Consider the following 13,520-nt stretch of genomic DNA (forward strand, 5'->3'; position numbering starts at 1 on the left):
GGAGTTGGACCACTGAAGAAGGAAGGAACCCAAACTGAACTCTGCCCAGGCCAAAGGAGGAAATGTAGAAACTGCATCAAGATCACAAGGCTGACATCTGAGCTTTGTGAGGGGAGCAGCCCAGCCCCTCTCGACAAAATTTTCCAATTCGCCTTCACCTTTTTGTGCCTCTGTGCCTAAGACATGTCTCTTGTAGACAGCATATGTTGTTCTTGTTGTTATTAGGTACTGCCGAGTCAGTTCTGACTCACAACAGCCCTATGTACAACAGAATGAAACACTGCCCCGTCCTGCGCCATCCTCACAATTCTTATGCTTGAGCCCATTTTTGCAGCCACTGTGTCTTCCTCTTTTTCGCTGACCCTCTACTTTACTACACATGATGTCCTTCTCCAGGGACTGGTCCCCTCCCAATAACATGTCTAAAGTATGTGAGGTGAAGTCTTGCTATTCTCGCTTCTAAGGAGCATTGTGGCTGTACTTCTTCCAAGACAGATTTGTTCATTCTTTTGGCAGTCCATGGTATATTCAATATTCTTTGCCAACACCGTATAGATGAGTCTTTTTTTTTTTAACCCAATCTGCCACTCTCAGCCTCTTGACTCACGTGTTTAATCCATTTACATTCACAGTAATTATAGATAAAGGAGGACTTAACTTCTGCCATTTTGTTACTAGTTTTCTGTGTGATTTAGCCCATTTTTGTTCCCCTTTCCCTCCAGTGCTGACTTATTTTGTATATAGATTTTTGGTGTGTATGTGCTGAGCCATTTATTGACTCAGAAGCAATGGGTTTGGGTTTGGTTTTATTCTGTATATAATTTTTTATTTACTTTCTCTGTGGTTACCATGAGAATTTGGTCTTAATTCTATCAGAGGCTGCTCATGGGGACATTCGTTCTGGTTATTGATGTAACTTAAGCCTCTGATTAACCAGAGAGCCCCAATTCCCTATTAGTATGCCATATGCAGGGAAGAAAATGGCGGGCCAGGGTCAGCAGGTCCAGGGACACCTTAGCTGCCATTCAGAGTCTCCCACGCCCAAGTTACAAGTTACACCCTGCTTTAAGAAACCCGATGTACAAAAATTGGAAAATATAGCTACTCAAAAATCAAGAAGGCCATTAATTGCATTTTCAAAGAATTCTTCATTTTTTATAAGGGAGCTTGTCTCAGGATTCCTTTAAGTGACTAACGCCCATATTGTCTGAAAACACTACTGAGGTTTCACTTGTGCATACCTCACGGAAGCACCTGTATATCCGGTGAGTTATAGCGAGAAGACCTGCACCAAACACGGGAATGGGGACGTCGCCATGGTCTAGAGACCTGGAAGGGGCTGTGCCATCAATGGGCTGCGATGGTTGGGGCTGAGCTAAGGAGACTAATTAGAGAGAAGAAGGAAGCTAACATTACTGCACGCCCAGTAAGTTCTGGCACCGTGCAAGACGCTCTACGTATGTCATTTCACCTATGTCAGAGTCACCAGCATAGATGCACGTTCTACCACCCTGGGGATGTAGTCCCACCTTGGGCTCCTCAAGCCCAGCGTCCTGGTCCATTCCAGCAAATTCATTTGAGCCTTGTCCTCCCACAAAGAGATCTACAGTGCCAAGGAACACAAGCTCTGCTCCTACAAAGGTGCCACATGGACAAAGGCATCTGTTAGTATCCGCCGATGTGTTTTTAATTACTACTATAGGGTTGCTATGAGTCAGAATTGACTTGACGGCCCCCAACAACAACAAAAAGTGATGGCACAATTTTGACCCGTGACCCAGTCTTTTCTAAGACCCATGAGGAATACTGAAGGAAGGAAGGAAGGGGAGGAACACACTAACTATCTTGCTACGTTAGCACGTGTACTGGTTTCGTAGCACAGCCTCAACCAGTTACCACAAACTGGGCGGCTGAAAACAGCACATTTACTTTCTCACAGTTCTGGACCTTAAAAGTTCGAACTCAAGGTGTCTGCAGGGTTGGTTCCTTCTGAGGCTCTAAGGGAAAATCGATATCATGCGTCTCCTAGCTTCTAGTTGTTTTTGTGCGCCATCAAGTCAATTCAGACTCATAGCCACTCTCATAGCTACCCTATACGACAGAGTAGAACTGCCCCATAGGGATTCCTAGGCTGTAATCTTTACCTGAGCAAATCACCAGGTCTTCCTTCCTCAGAGCTGCTGGTGGATGTGAACTGCCAACCTTTTGTTTAGCAGCTGAGCACTTAACCACTGAGCCACTGTGGTGGCTGCCAGCAATCCTTGGCTGGTAGATACTTCACTGCCATCTCTGCCTTGGTCTTCATGTGACATTCTCTGTGTTTTCTCCCCTTTTCTGCCCTTGTAAAGACACTTGTCATGGGATTTACCGCCCACCCTAATCCAGAATGATTTTGAATCTTTAAATATACCTGCAAAGACTCTTTTTCCAAATAAGGTCACATTCTCGGTTCCTGGCATACTTTTTTTTGTGGGAGGAGAGGTTTGGAGAGGGGGTACCATTCAACCCACTACAGCATGAGAGGAACTTCCTTCACTGCATCCAGAGGAAGACATTGATAAAAACAAATGAGGCTGCAGGTGGAAAGGCCGTGTGCATGGGTGTCAGCAGACCAGCGTGCAAGTCTGGGGTCCAAGAAGTAGTCACTGTGTGGAGTGGACAAGTCACCCACCCTCTCAGAAGTTAAGTTTCCTTGTCCTCAAATCGGGGAAATTATACCTAACGTGAGATTAACACGGAGCCCTGGTGGCACAGTGGTTAAGATCAGGGTTGCTAACCAAAACGTGGGCAATTCAAATCCACAAGTTGATCCTTGGAAACCCTACGGAGCAGTTCTACTCGGGCCAATGGAGTTTTTTTTGTTTTTTGTTTTTTTTTTTTGAGATAACATACATAAAGGGGTTGACACCTCCTAAGCGCTCAATTAACAATCATTGTTTTGGTGCCCTCATTGTCTTGCTCCCTTTGGCTCAAAATTTTCGACAGCTGACACGTAATTACTGCAGCTGTTAAAAAGGCATGATACCAAATGTTGAAATTGCTTTTTCTTGTTATATATATTCACTACAATAGTTTTTTTTTTTTTTTTAAGTCACAATACTGCAGCTTGTATGAAGACTTGTTTGATCAATTTGCTTTTTGTTTTTAAAAGGAAGAGCATGTGGAGCTGGGCCATTCTGGTCCCCGTGTCTCCAGATGCCCATCCAAGGGGTCCCTTCCCCTCTGCAGGACACCAGCCTCCATAGCCCAGTGCTCAGGAGCTTCCTTCAGCTCGTCCCCAAAATGCCTGTTACTACTCAGATCACACCATCATCAATCATCCACGTTCCGTGAGCATCCACAATCGGTGGGCGCCGCGCAGAGCGCAGAGGAAGACATGCCTCGTGGGTTTCTAATCTAAACAGACAGGTCGAGACGAGACAAAGGAAAGGGCGGGCAGGCATCCGGGACTCTCGGGCTGGCTCCCTCGCTGCCACTGTCTGATGATGAATCACGCAGCAAAATCCAGCAAGCAGAAGGGTCCGCGAGAGAGCGTGGGGCCCCCTGCCCTGCCCCTGAGAGCCGCAGGAACTGCAGCTCTTGGTCCAGAAGCCAGAGGTGGGCATGGGCGCCATGTTCAGACCTTTCTCTCTTCATTTGTGGAAGGGGCTGGGAAGATAGGGGATAATCATGGTGCCTGTCACCTTCAAATTGCATGATGCCATAGGGGACGTTTGTTATTTTTGCTTCATAGGGCAGACGGAAAACTCAGAACTTTGGGGGATATTTCTAGTGGCTCCTGGATTCAGAAGGAAGGTTTGTAAGGATCGCACACAGATCTTGTTACGTTTAGCTGCTGTCGAGTTAGTCCCTGATTCATGGCGACCTCATGCACAAGGGAGTGAAATGCTGCCCAGTCCTGCTCCATCCCCATGATCAGTTGTGGATCGGACCATTATTATCCACAGGGTTTTCAGTGATTGGCCTTGAAAAATGGATCACCAGGCCTCTCTTCCTAGCCGTAGTCTGGAAAGAGTGCTGAAACCTGCTCAGCCTCAGAGCAACATGAAAGTGTCCACTGACAGATGGAGGAGCCCTGGTGGTTCAGTGGTTAAAGCACTCAGCTGTGGACCACAAGGTCAGCAGTTAGAACCCACCAGTCACCCTGCAGGAGAAAGCTGTGGCAGCCTGCTCCTATAAAGATTTACAGCCTTGGAAACCCTGTGGGATAGTTCTACTCTGGCCTATAGGGTCACTGTGAGTCAGAATCGACCCACGTCAATGGATAGGGCAGAGGGATAGATCTACTGTGGGACCAGAGGAGCAGCCCCAGGACAGGGAGGCCTGAGGCCAAGCCGTTGGCAGGACAGGCTAGCAGCTCTCACCTCCTAATGGAGCAAAGGCAGCAGTCAGAAGCTCAGGAGAGACTGCCGATGAGTCTATCTGGCAACAAATGAAGATCAACTACTGGAAAAGTCTGGGAGTGGAAGGAAGTAGAAAAATAGAATGGCGTCTATCAGAGGCAGCTGGGGGGAGGTAAATGGTTGTTTTGAGATAGGTGAACCACTCACATTTGCAGGGATATTGAAGGAAACACCAGAGGCAGAAGATACTGAAAAGTAGGGTAGTTGGCACTACCAAGCTGCAGAGATAACTAGGATAATAACTCCCGCTTGGTGAAGTCAGAAAAGAGGCCATATACAGGACTGGTCCCCATAAGTAACATCCAAACTGGATCTGGGGAGTCTCTAGATCTGTGTGCAATGTGGCATTGCGGTTCAGTGGTAGAATTCTTGCCTTCCATGGGGGAGATGTGGGTTGGATTCCCAATCAATGCGCCACATGGGCAGCCACCACCCATCTGTCAGGGGAGGCTTGCGTGGTGCTCTAATGCTGAGCAGGCTTCAGCAGAGCTTCCAGACTAAGACTAGGAAGAGGCCTGGTGATCTACTTTTGCAAATCAATCAGTGAAAACCCTAGGAATCACAATGTTCCAATCCACACCTGATCATGGGGATGGCACAGCACCAGACAGTGTTTTATTCCATTGTGCATGGGGCCACCATGAATCAGGGACCAACTCAACAGCAGCTAAAGAAAACAAGATCTGTGTGTGATCCTTAGAAACCTTCCTTCTGAATCCAGGAGCCACTAGAAATACCCCCAAAGTACTGAGTTTTTCCTAATATTAGTTAATCTATTGACTTGAGCCAACAGCGAGGTGCTATCAAAAGATATTCAATGGAAAACACATTCAGTCACTAAGAAACATCCTTTTATTTTGGAAAAAGTCAAATGAGGTGACTGGGGAGGTCTCGGAAGTATTCTCCTCCTGAGGTGATAATTGGCTGTGCAGCCTCAGGGAGGACAGGAAACCACGGGTGTGTGCACCTACAAATCAAGAGGCAGGCGAGCCTGTGCTCTACTTCAGACGGACAGGGGCAAAAGTGAAAGCTTCGTTTATTAGGGCAACTCTAATGGTGATTTATGTGATTCTGTGCAATTTAATCTAGCCAAAATTAAGAATCATCAAGCTAGTTAAGCATGTAATTCCTTAAATTAATTGTCCATTAATTACTCCTTAATGGTAATGGAATGCTTACCAAACAGCATGTGATCTCTGAATAGTGCTAAATAAATTGATTAACATGAGACAGGAGGTTCCTGGGTGGTGCAAATGGTTGATGGTTTGAGCCCACCCAGCACTGCTGCAGAAGAAAGACCTGGCAATCTGCTTCTGTAAAGATTACAGCCAAGAAAACCCTATGGAGCAGTTCCACTCTGTAACCCAGGGGGTCGGCAACATGGTACGACAGACTGACAGACAGGTGGGGGTAACAGTGACTTATCACCACATAAGAAGGTCAGCAAATTTGGAACACTTGTCTTTTGTAAAACAAAATTACGTAACTCATATTTAAGTTTGACAAATTTTCATAAGTCCCGCTCTTGAGATAACTGCAAAACTCCCCATGGCACAAGAGATTTTTGTGGTCATTCTCCATCTCGTTCCCAAGTACAGCACAGATTCTGCCATTTTATAAATCACTCTCACTTTTTCTGATCAGATTAGTAGCATCAATGATATCCTCCAGCATGCTGCTCACTTCTCTTTTGACTATGAATTATTACGTGGTGAACACACCTCACGAGCGATGCAGTCTCTGCAGCCTTGCCCCAGCATCTGTTTCTTATTCCAATCAAGGCAGCCACGCCATCAAATGTTATTTTGAATAATTGTTCTATAAGAGCATTGTTTCTAGTAAAGAAGTTATTTACAGTTGAGTACACATCTTTTCTGGCGTGTTTTTCTATAATTGGTTTACCAAAGAATAGAACTGAGTATGTGTTATTATTGAAACAGAGGCTCCATCTGCCCTTCATCCAGCTGTATAGCAACCCTCTTACACTACTTGATTTGTTCCCATACTTGTGTTCATTTCCCAGGACTGCCGTGACAAAATACTGCAAGCTGGGTGGCATACTGGTACAGGTTGAATTCTGATCCTCAAAAGTATGTATTATAGGAAGCGGGGCCAAGACAGCAGAGTAGTCAGATGCTTCTGGTGATTCCTCTTACGACAAAGACCAGAAAAACAAGTGAAATGACATATTTACGACAGGCTAGGAGCCCTGAACATCAAAGGTAAAGTTAGAAAACGAACTGAGCAGCAGGGGGAGGGAGAACTGGTTCAGAAGTGAAGAGGAGTTGCTGGACCTGAATAGCCGGGAACCCTCAGGTGCCATTCCCAGGAGCGACTGCAGCAGGCTGGTGGTAGGGTTCAGCTGCAGTTTCCTCAAGGAGAAACAGCCAGCTGCACAGCCTACTCACACCTCCAGAACCAGAGAATAATGGTGCTCTTGGCAAAAGCTAAGTATTTGCATATATTTTACCATGGCCCCAGCCCCCAAGCTGGCTTCAGTGGCTGTTGATTTCTCTGGGCCTGAGTTAGGTTCTGCTGAGCACTCTGAGCCATTCTCCTAGCCCTGGAGAAGGAATAAATTCACAACTGGGGGAAAAGATAATGTGCCAGCTCTACCAACCTGGGGAGCTCAGGACAGAAGTGGCTCCTGTCCAGGCATAAACACTCCATGGACTTTGAATACATTTCCCCCCTGCATGGACCTGTGTGGGTCTATTTCAGGAGAATAGGTCCTTTTTGGCAGACGTAACTGTTTCAACTGTGCAGTGGAGAGGTGGGTGTTTGATGTTTGACACTGCTTTGCCTATTAAGCAGGGTCCTCACCTACTCACATCAGGGGCCTAAGGACTGGTGGCTCCACTCAGGTCACCCCAGCCACCCACGGCAGGGTTCCAAGGATAAGTGATACCTCCCAGTCCTTACAACCAAAAACATTGGGTGCCCATGGTCCATCTGCAGAACCCACCCACCTGTGTGCTCTAGGGAACAGGGATGCGCTTTCTTCACAGACACTCGGGGGATGGTTGTCAGCCCCCTGCCTTGTTCAGAGCATGATCCCCTGCTGCAATGAGATACCTGTCCCTACACCAACCACCCCTGCCCCTCTAAGACTGTAGGACAGAGCCTGCGCCACACACTTGATGACCAACTTCCTGGACACCTGAGCTGAATCCATATAAGAAAAGTGAATGGACTCCTAGGCTGATATACCTGATAACAGCTCTAGTCATCTGGGTACAGGATGTTAGAGCTTCAAAGGCAAAAATAATCAAGCTAGCTCACTCAAGCAACCTATCTGGTCATATCAAAACAAAACAAAGCAAGAAGCTAGGATACAGTAAGCGAACATAAAATAAACTAAAACAATACCTTATAGATGGCTCAGAGATAATGGTCCATATCAAATCACATAAAGAAGCAGACCATGATTGCTTCAATAAGCTCTCATAGAACAAAGGGATCTTCTGGATGAAGGTGCTTTTCTGGAATTACCAGATGCAGAATACAAAAGATTAATATACAGAACTCTTCAAGATATCAGGAATGACATCAGAGAGGAGATCAGGCAAAATGCAGAACAAGCCAAGGAACACACAGATAAAACAGCTGAAGAAATTAAAAAGGTTATTCAAGAACATAATGAAAAATTTAATAAACTTCAAGAATCCATAGAGAGACAGCAATCAGAAATTCAGCAGATTAACAACAAAATTACAGAATTAGACAACTCAATAGAAAGTCAAAGGAGCAGCACTGTGGAAGTGGAAGCCAGAATTAGTGAGCTTGAAGATAAAACATTGGGCACCAATATATTTGATGAAAAATGAGATAAAAGAATTTTTTAAAAAATGAAGAAACCCTAAGAATCATGTGAGACTCTCTCAAGAGAAATAACCTATGAGTGATTGGAGTACCAGAACAGGGAGGGATAACAGAAAATACAGAGGGAATTGTTGAAGATTTGTTGGCAGAAAACTTCCCCTATATTGTGAAAGATGAGAAGATATCTATTCAAAATGCTTATCGAACTCCACATAAGGTAGATCTTAAAAGAAAGTCACCAAGACATACTATAATCAAAAGTATGTATTTTAAATCCTAACCTTTATGCCTGTGGTTTGTAAGGAGCCTTGGTGGTGCAGGGGTTAAAGGGCTTGACTGCTAACTGAACGACTGGCAATTTGAACCCACCATCTGCTCCATGGGAGAAAGATGTGACAATCTGCTTCTGTAAAGATTTATAGCCTTGGAAACCCTATAGGGCAGTTCTACTCTTTCCAATAGGCTTACTATGAGTTGGAATAGACTCGGTGGCAGTGGGTTTGGTTTGTTTTTATGCCTGTGGTTATAATCCCATTTGGGGATGGGTGATCTTTGATATGTTAATGAGATGGGATTAGCGTGGCATGTGTCTGGAGTCAATCTCTTACAAGATATAAAAAGAGCAGATTAGATAAGCAGAGACGAGGGAAGACAGATGCTAGACCACATGAAGATCACCCAGAAGCAGAAACTCAAAAGAGGCAAGGACTTCCTCCAGAGCCTACAGAGAGAGAAAGCCTTCCCCTACAACCAGAGCCCTGAATTCGGACTTCTAGGCTCCTAAATTGTGAGAAAATAAATTTCTGTTAAAGCCACTCACTTGTGGTATTTCTATTATAGCTGCACTAGAAAACTAAGGAACTTATAAGGACAGAAATTTATTGTCTCATAGTTCTGAAGGCTAGAAGTCTAGGTCCGGGGTGAAGGCAGTGTTGTGCTCTACATGAAGACTCTAAGGGAGGATCCTTTCCTGTCTCTCTTGGCTTCTGGTAGCCCCAGGCATTCCTTGGCTTTCCGCTGCAGCATAGTTCTGTCGTCATATGGCTGCTTTCCCTCTGTCTCTCTTTGTATCTGTTTCTGTTTCTCTGTGTGTCTCTTCTCCTCTCCTACAGGACAACTTCAAAAGCTTTAATGTGTCCAAAAGGAATTCTTGATCTCCATCCCTTCCCCCACCTGGTTTTCCCCATGCCTGTAAACGGCTATTGTATCTTCCAAACGTGGGGCAGTGGTGGTTCAATGGTAGAATTCTCACCTTCAAAGCAGGAGACTTGAGTTTGATTCCTGGCCAACGCACCTAAAGTGCAGCTACCACCTGTCTGTTGGTGGAGGGTTAGGACCCACCTCACTCTGGCATGACCTCATGTTAACTGATAACATCTGCAAACACCCTACCTCCAAACAACATTAAACTCACTGGTACTGGGGATTAGGACTTCAACACGAATTTTGGGGTGACACCATTCAACCCATAACAGTACTCATTTCTTCAAAGTTTTCTCTGCACCTGCCAGCAGTATGTGCTGGCTAAGGGATGGATCGTAGTTTCAGTCAATCATTTTAAAATGATTTATTGTTGTGAGCTAGTCACTGTTCTAAGTGCTGAGGACGTAATGAACACAAATAAGTTCCCGCAGAGCTGTATACCCATGATGGAAGATGGATGATAAGTAAATTATAAAAAACCAAGTATCTGTTCTGGGTGAGTGCCCTAAATAAAAGTTCACCAGGATAATCGGATAGAGAGGGATAAAATCCCGAAAACCAAACCCTTTGCCATCAAGTTGATTCTGACTCCTAGCGACCCTATAGGACAGAGTAGAACTGCCCCACAGGGTTTCCAAGGAGAGGCTGGTGGATTCGAACTGCTGACTTTTCAGTTAGCAGCCAAACTGTTTAACCACTTGCCATAGGGTGGGCTATTTCAGGTGACAGTGTCAGTCTCTCTGAGGAGGTGACGTTTGGGCAAAGGCCTGACCGTGATGAGGGTATAAGCCACAGAACATCTGGAAGAAGAGTGTGTCAGCAGAGGAAGCAGCAGGGGCGAAGGCCCTCAGGCAGGACCTGTGTGTGCCAGAAGTCAGAGTGAGGGTTTGGGTGTGACAGGGCCAGAAGCCAGAGGGTGGTCAAACAAGATCACGTAGGGCTTGAAGGCTAGGGTGAGGGATTTAGATTCCATTCTGAATGAGATGGGAGGCCACAGGAAGGTCCTCAGCAGAGTGTACCGTAACTGCCATAGGTTGAAAAAGATTCCTTTGGCCACACTGTGGAGAACAGGCTATGGTGTAACAAGACAAGAACAAGGGACCAGCTTCAGTTGTCCAGACAAGAGATCATGATGGCTTGAACTAAAACGGTAGTTGTAAGAAGGTGAGAAATATATTTTGGTGTAGAGCCAATTGGATTTGCTGATGGACTTGGATACAGGGTAAGAGAGAAAGAAGATGCGGTGCTACGTGATTCTGAGTTCAAGCACTTGGAAGACTGTTGCTGTTAACTGCCGTCAAGTTGGCCCCTAACTCACAGCAACCCCACGCACAACACAATGAAATGGGGTCAAGTCCTGTGTCATCCCCATGACCAAAAACTTTTTGTTGACTTGTTTTCAGAAGTAGATCCCCAGGCCTTACTTCCTAGTCTGTCTTAATCTGTGAGCTCCTCTTAAGCATGTTCAGCATCCCAGCAACACGTGAGCCTCCACCGACAGACAGGTGGTGGTTGCACTTTAGGTGCATTGGCCAGGAATCAAACCCCGGTCTCCCGCATTGAAGGTGAGAATTCAACCACTGAAGCACCACTGCCTCATGTCTGGAAGATACAGTAGCCATTTACAGCCATGGGGAAAACTAGGCAGGGGAAGGGATGGAGATCAAGAATTCCTTTTGGATACGTTAAGCTGGAGAGACTGTAGGTATCCAAGTGAAGGTGTCTCCTAACCAGTCACTCATAAGGGTCAGTAGTTATGGGGGAGACATTAGGATTGGAAACATAAATTTGGGACTCGTCCGTGTATAAGTGGCTTTAAAAGCCTTGTCACCATGTTTTTTTCTGTGTATTATTTCAGCTGTATTTATTGCAGTAGAAAGAACAACTATTCCCCCAATAATATGCAACTGGGTTTTTTTCACTATTAAGTAAGAAAAGTTTAAAAAAAAAAAAAAAAGCTTTTAAGCATTGTCTATTACATTTATTAAAATTTTATAAAATATTGCATTGTACATGATTTAAAACAGCAATGGAAAAAAACGTAGACTTCTTTTTGTTTCTCAAATCAGGATGTTTTCATGCTCTTATTAGCTAACATTACAAGACACAAGATAGTTAGGTGAGGGTATGACTAGTGACAGTGGGTGCAAATTTGCATTTTTTCAACTACTTCGAACTTGGCAGAAAAAGACAAAGTTCTGGAAGTAGACTTGTCAGTGCTGCCTTTTCTTCTTGTCTGCTTCATGCTTGCCTTTTCCTTATATTCTATCCACTGTCTCTTTGCATGTATCTTCTTAAGCCACTTGTCCACTTGGTGATGAGTAGCTTAGTTAAAACAAGATAACGTCATCCATAAATCCACTTTACCTGGCACATGAGAGCGGCCATCCGTCACTGTGATACAAAAAAAAAGGACAGGTGTTTCCATTAGCCCTTTGAGGGTTGGGGAACTTCAGTTTTCCCTCACGATATTTCCCTTACAGAACAGGAAATGTGACCCCGCTCAGACCACGTGAAGGCACCAGTGTTGGCCCATGCATTGTATATTAACTGTTGCCACTGACTTGACTCCTGCTCATGGTGACCCCATGTGTGTCAGTAGAACTGTGCACTGTAAGGCTTTCAATGGCTGATTTTTTTTTTTTTTTTGGAAGGAGATCATTAGGCCTTTCAAGGTGCCTCTGGATCAACTCGAACCTCCACCTTTCAGTTACCGGCCAAGTACGCTAACAATTTGTACCACCCAGGGATGCATTATTACCAGTAAAGCTTATTGTTCTTCTAATATTTTAGGAAAAATAACCATAAGTAGAAATTGGAATATTGTCTTCCCATACCCAGGGGATCATTTTGTGTGTCCTTTGCAGTACTCATATTCTGCTTTGATTTAGTCTATTTTCCTCTCAAAGAAGGTGACAAATGGCGTTGCTACAGAGTCCAGAATGAGGTCCAGAGTGAAGAGTGGCCCTGCCTCTGAGCAAACAGAACTTTCATTAGCACGTCAGTTATTGCTCACTGATATTGTGCCACTGACACAAAACAAAGACGGAGCTAAGTTCCCAAGTTAAAAAACGAAAACAGTAAAAAAGTCAAAGGAGCACTTGTTAAATTCTGAAGTCATTCCAATAGACTATTAAAAAATTAACAGTGTGCTCATTTACTTCCCTGAAGGAGTTGGCATGAAGCTGTTTTTGCAGACTGGTCAAAACCTAACTAAAAGGGGAGTCACCGCTTAGTCATTGCTCGGAGTTTCTGTTAAGGGTGATGGAAAAACACGGAACTGGATCGTGGTGATGGTTGAGCCATGTGGGGAATGTAATCAGTGTCACTGAATTGTACATGTAAACAATGTTGCATGGCAAATGTTTGCTATATATATTTTTACTACAAAAAAAACTGAAAAAATTTATTTTTGCACGTCTTTGTGGCTTTGTTACTAACACTGGTTATTCAAATTGGATTAAAAACCTGAATTTCTTTTCTTAAGAAAGTTTTACGACTAAATGTATGTTGTAAATGAACTGCATCGTACACACTATCTGAAACTGCAAACTCTGAGTTTTGCTCAAACAAAATAATCAATGTTCCCTCCTCAGAGGAAACTAAGGAGTCGCTAGAGAATAAAACAACAGAAGACTTTAGTACAATAAGACTGAGATGGGGAGGTGGTGAGAATAAGAACGACCCTCCTAAACTATCTGGTTCCAAATTATTTGACACTAATCAACACAGGAAAAAAAAAAAACAAACCCATTGCTGTTGAGTCGATTCTCTATGTGTTACAGAGCACAACTGTCCATAGGGTTTCCTAGGCTGTAATCTTTATGAAAATAGATCACCAGGCCTTTCTTCCATAGCACCTCCGGGTGGGTTTGAACCACCAACTTTTAGATAAGTCAAGCACAAACCGACAAACAGGACCCTAAATACAGGCCCACATTTTCTGGGTATCTCTTTCAGTTCACAGCAACCCAAACCTGAGATCACGTTAAACAGTCAGTCTGTGAAGGGTTCTTTCATGCTGTTGTCAAATGAAGCAGCTAGTGCTCAATCATTTAAAATGCATTACCCACCACTCACACCAAACTAATA

Source organism: Elephas maximus, chromosome 14 (assembly GCF_024166365.1).
Source record: "Elephas maximus indicus isolate mEleMax1 chromosome 14, mEleMax1 primary haplotype, whole genome shotgun sequence".
NCBI lineage: Eukaryota > Metazoa > Chordata > Mammalia > Proboscidea > Elephantidae > Elephas > Elephas maximus.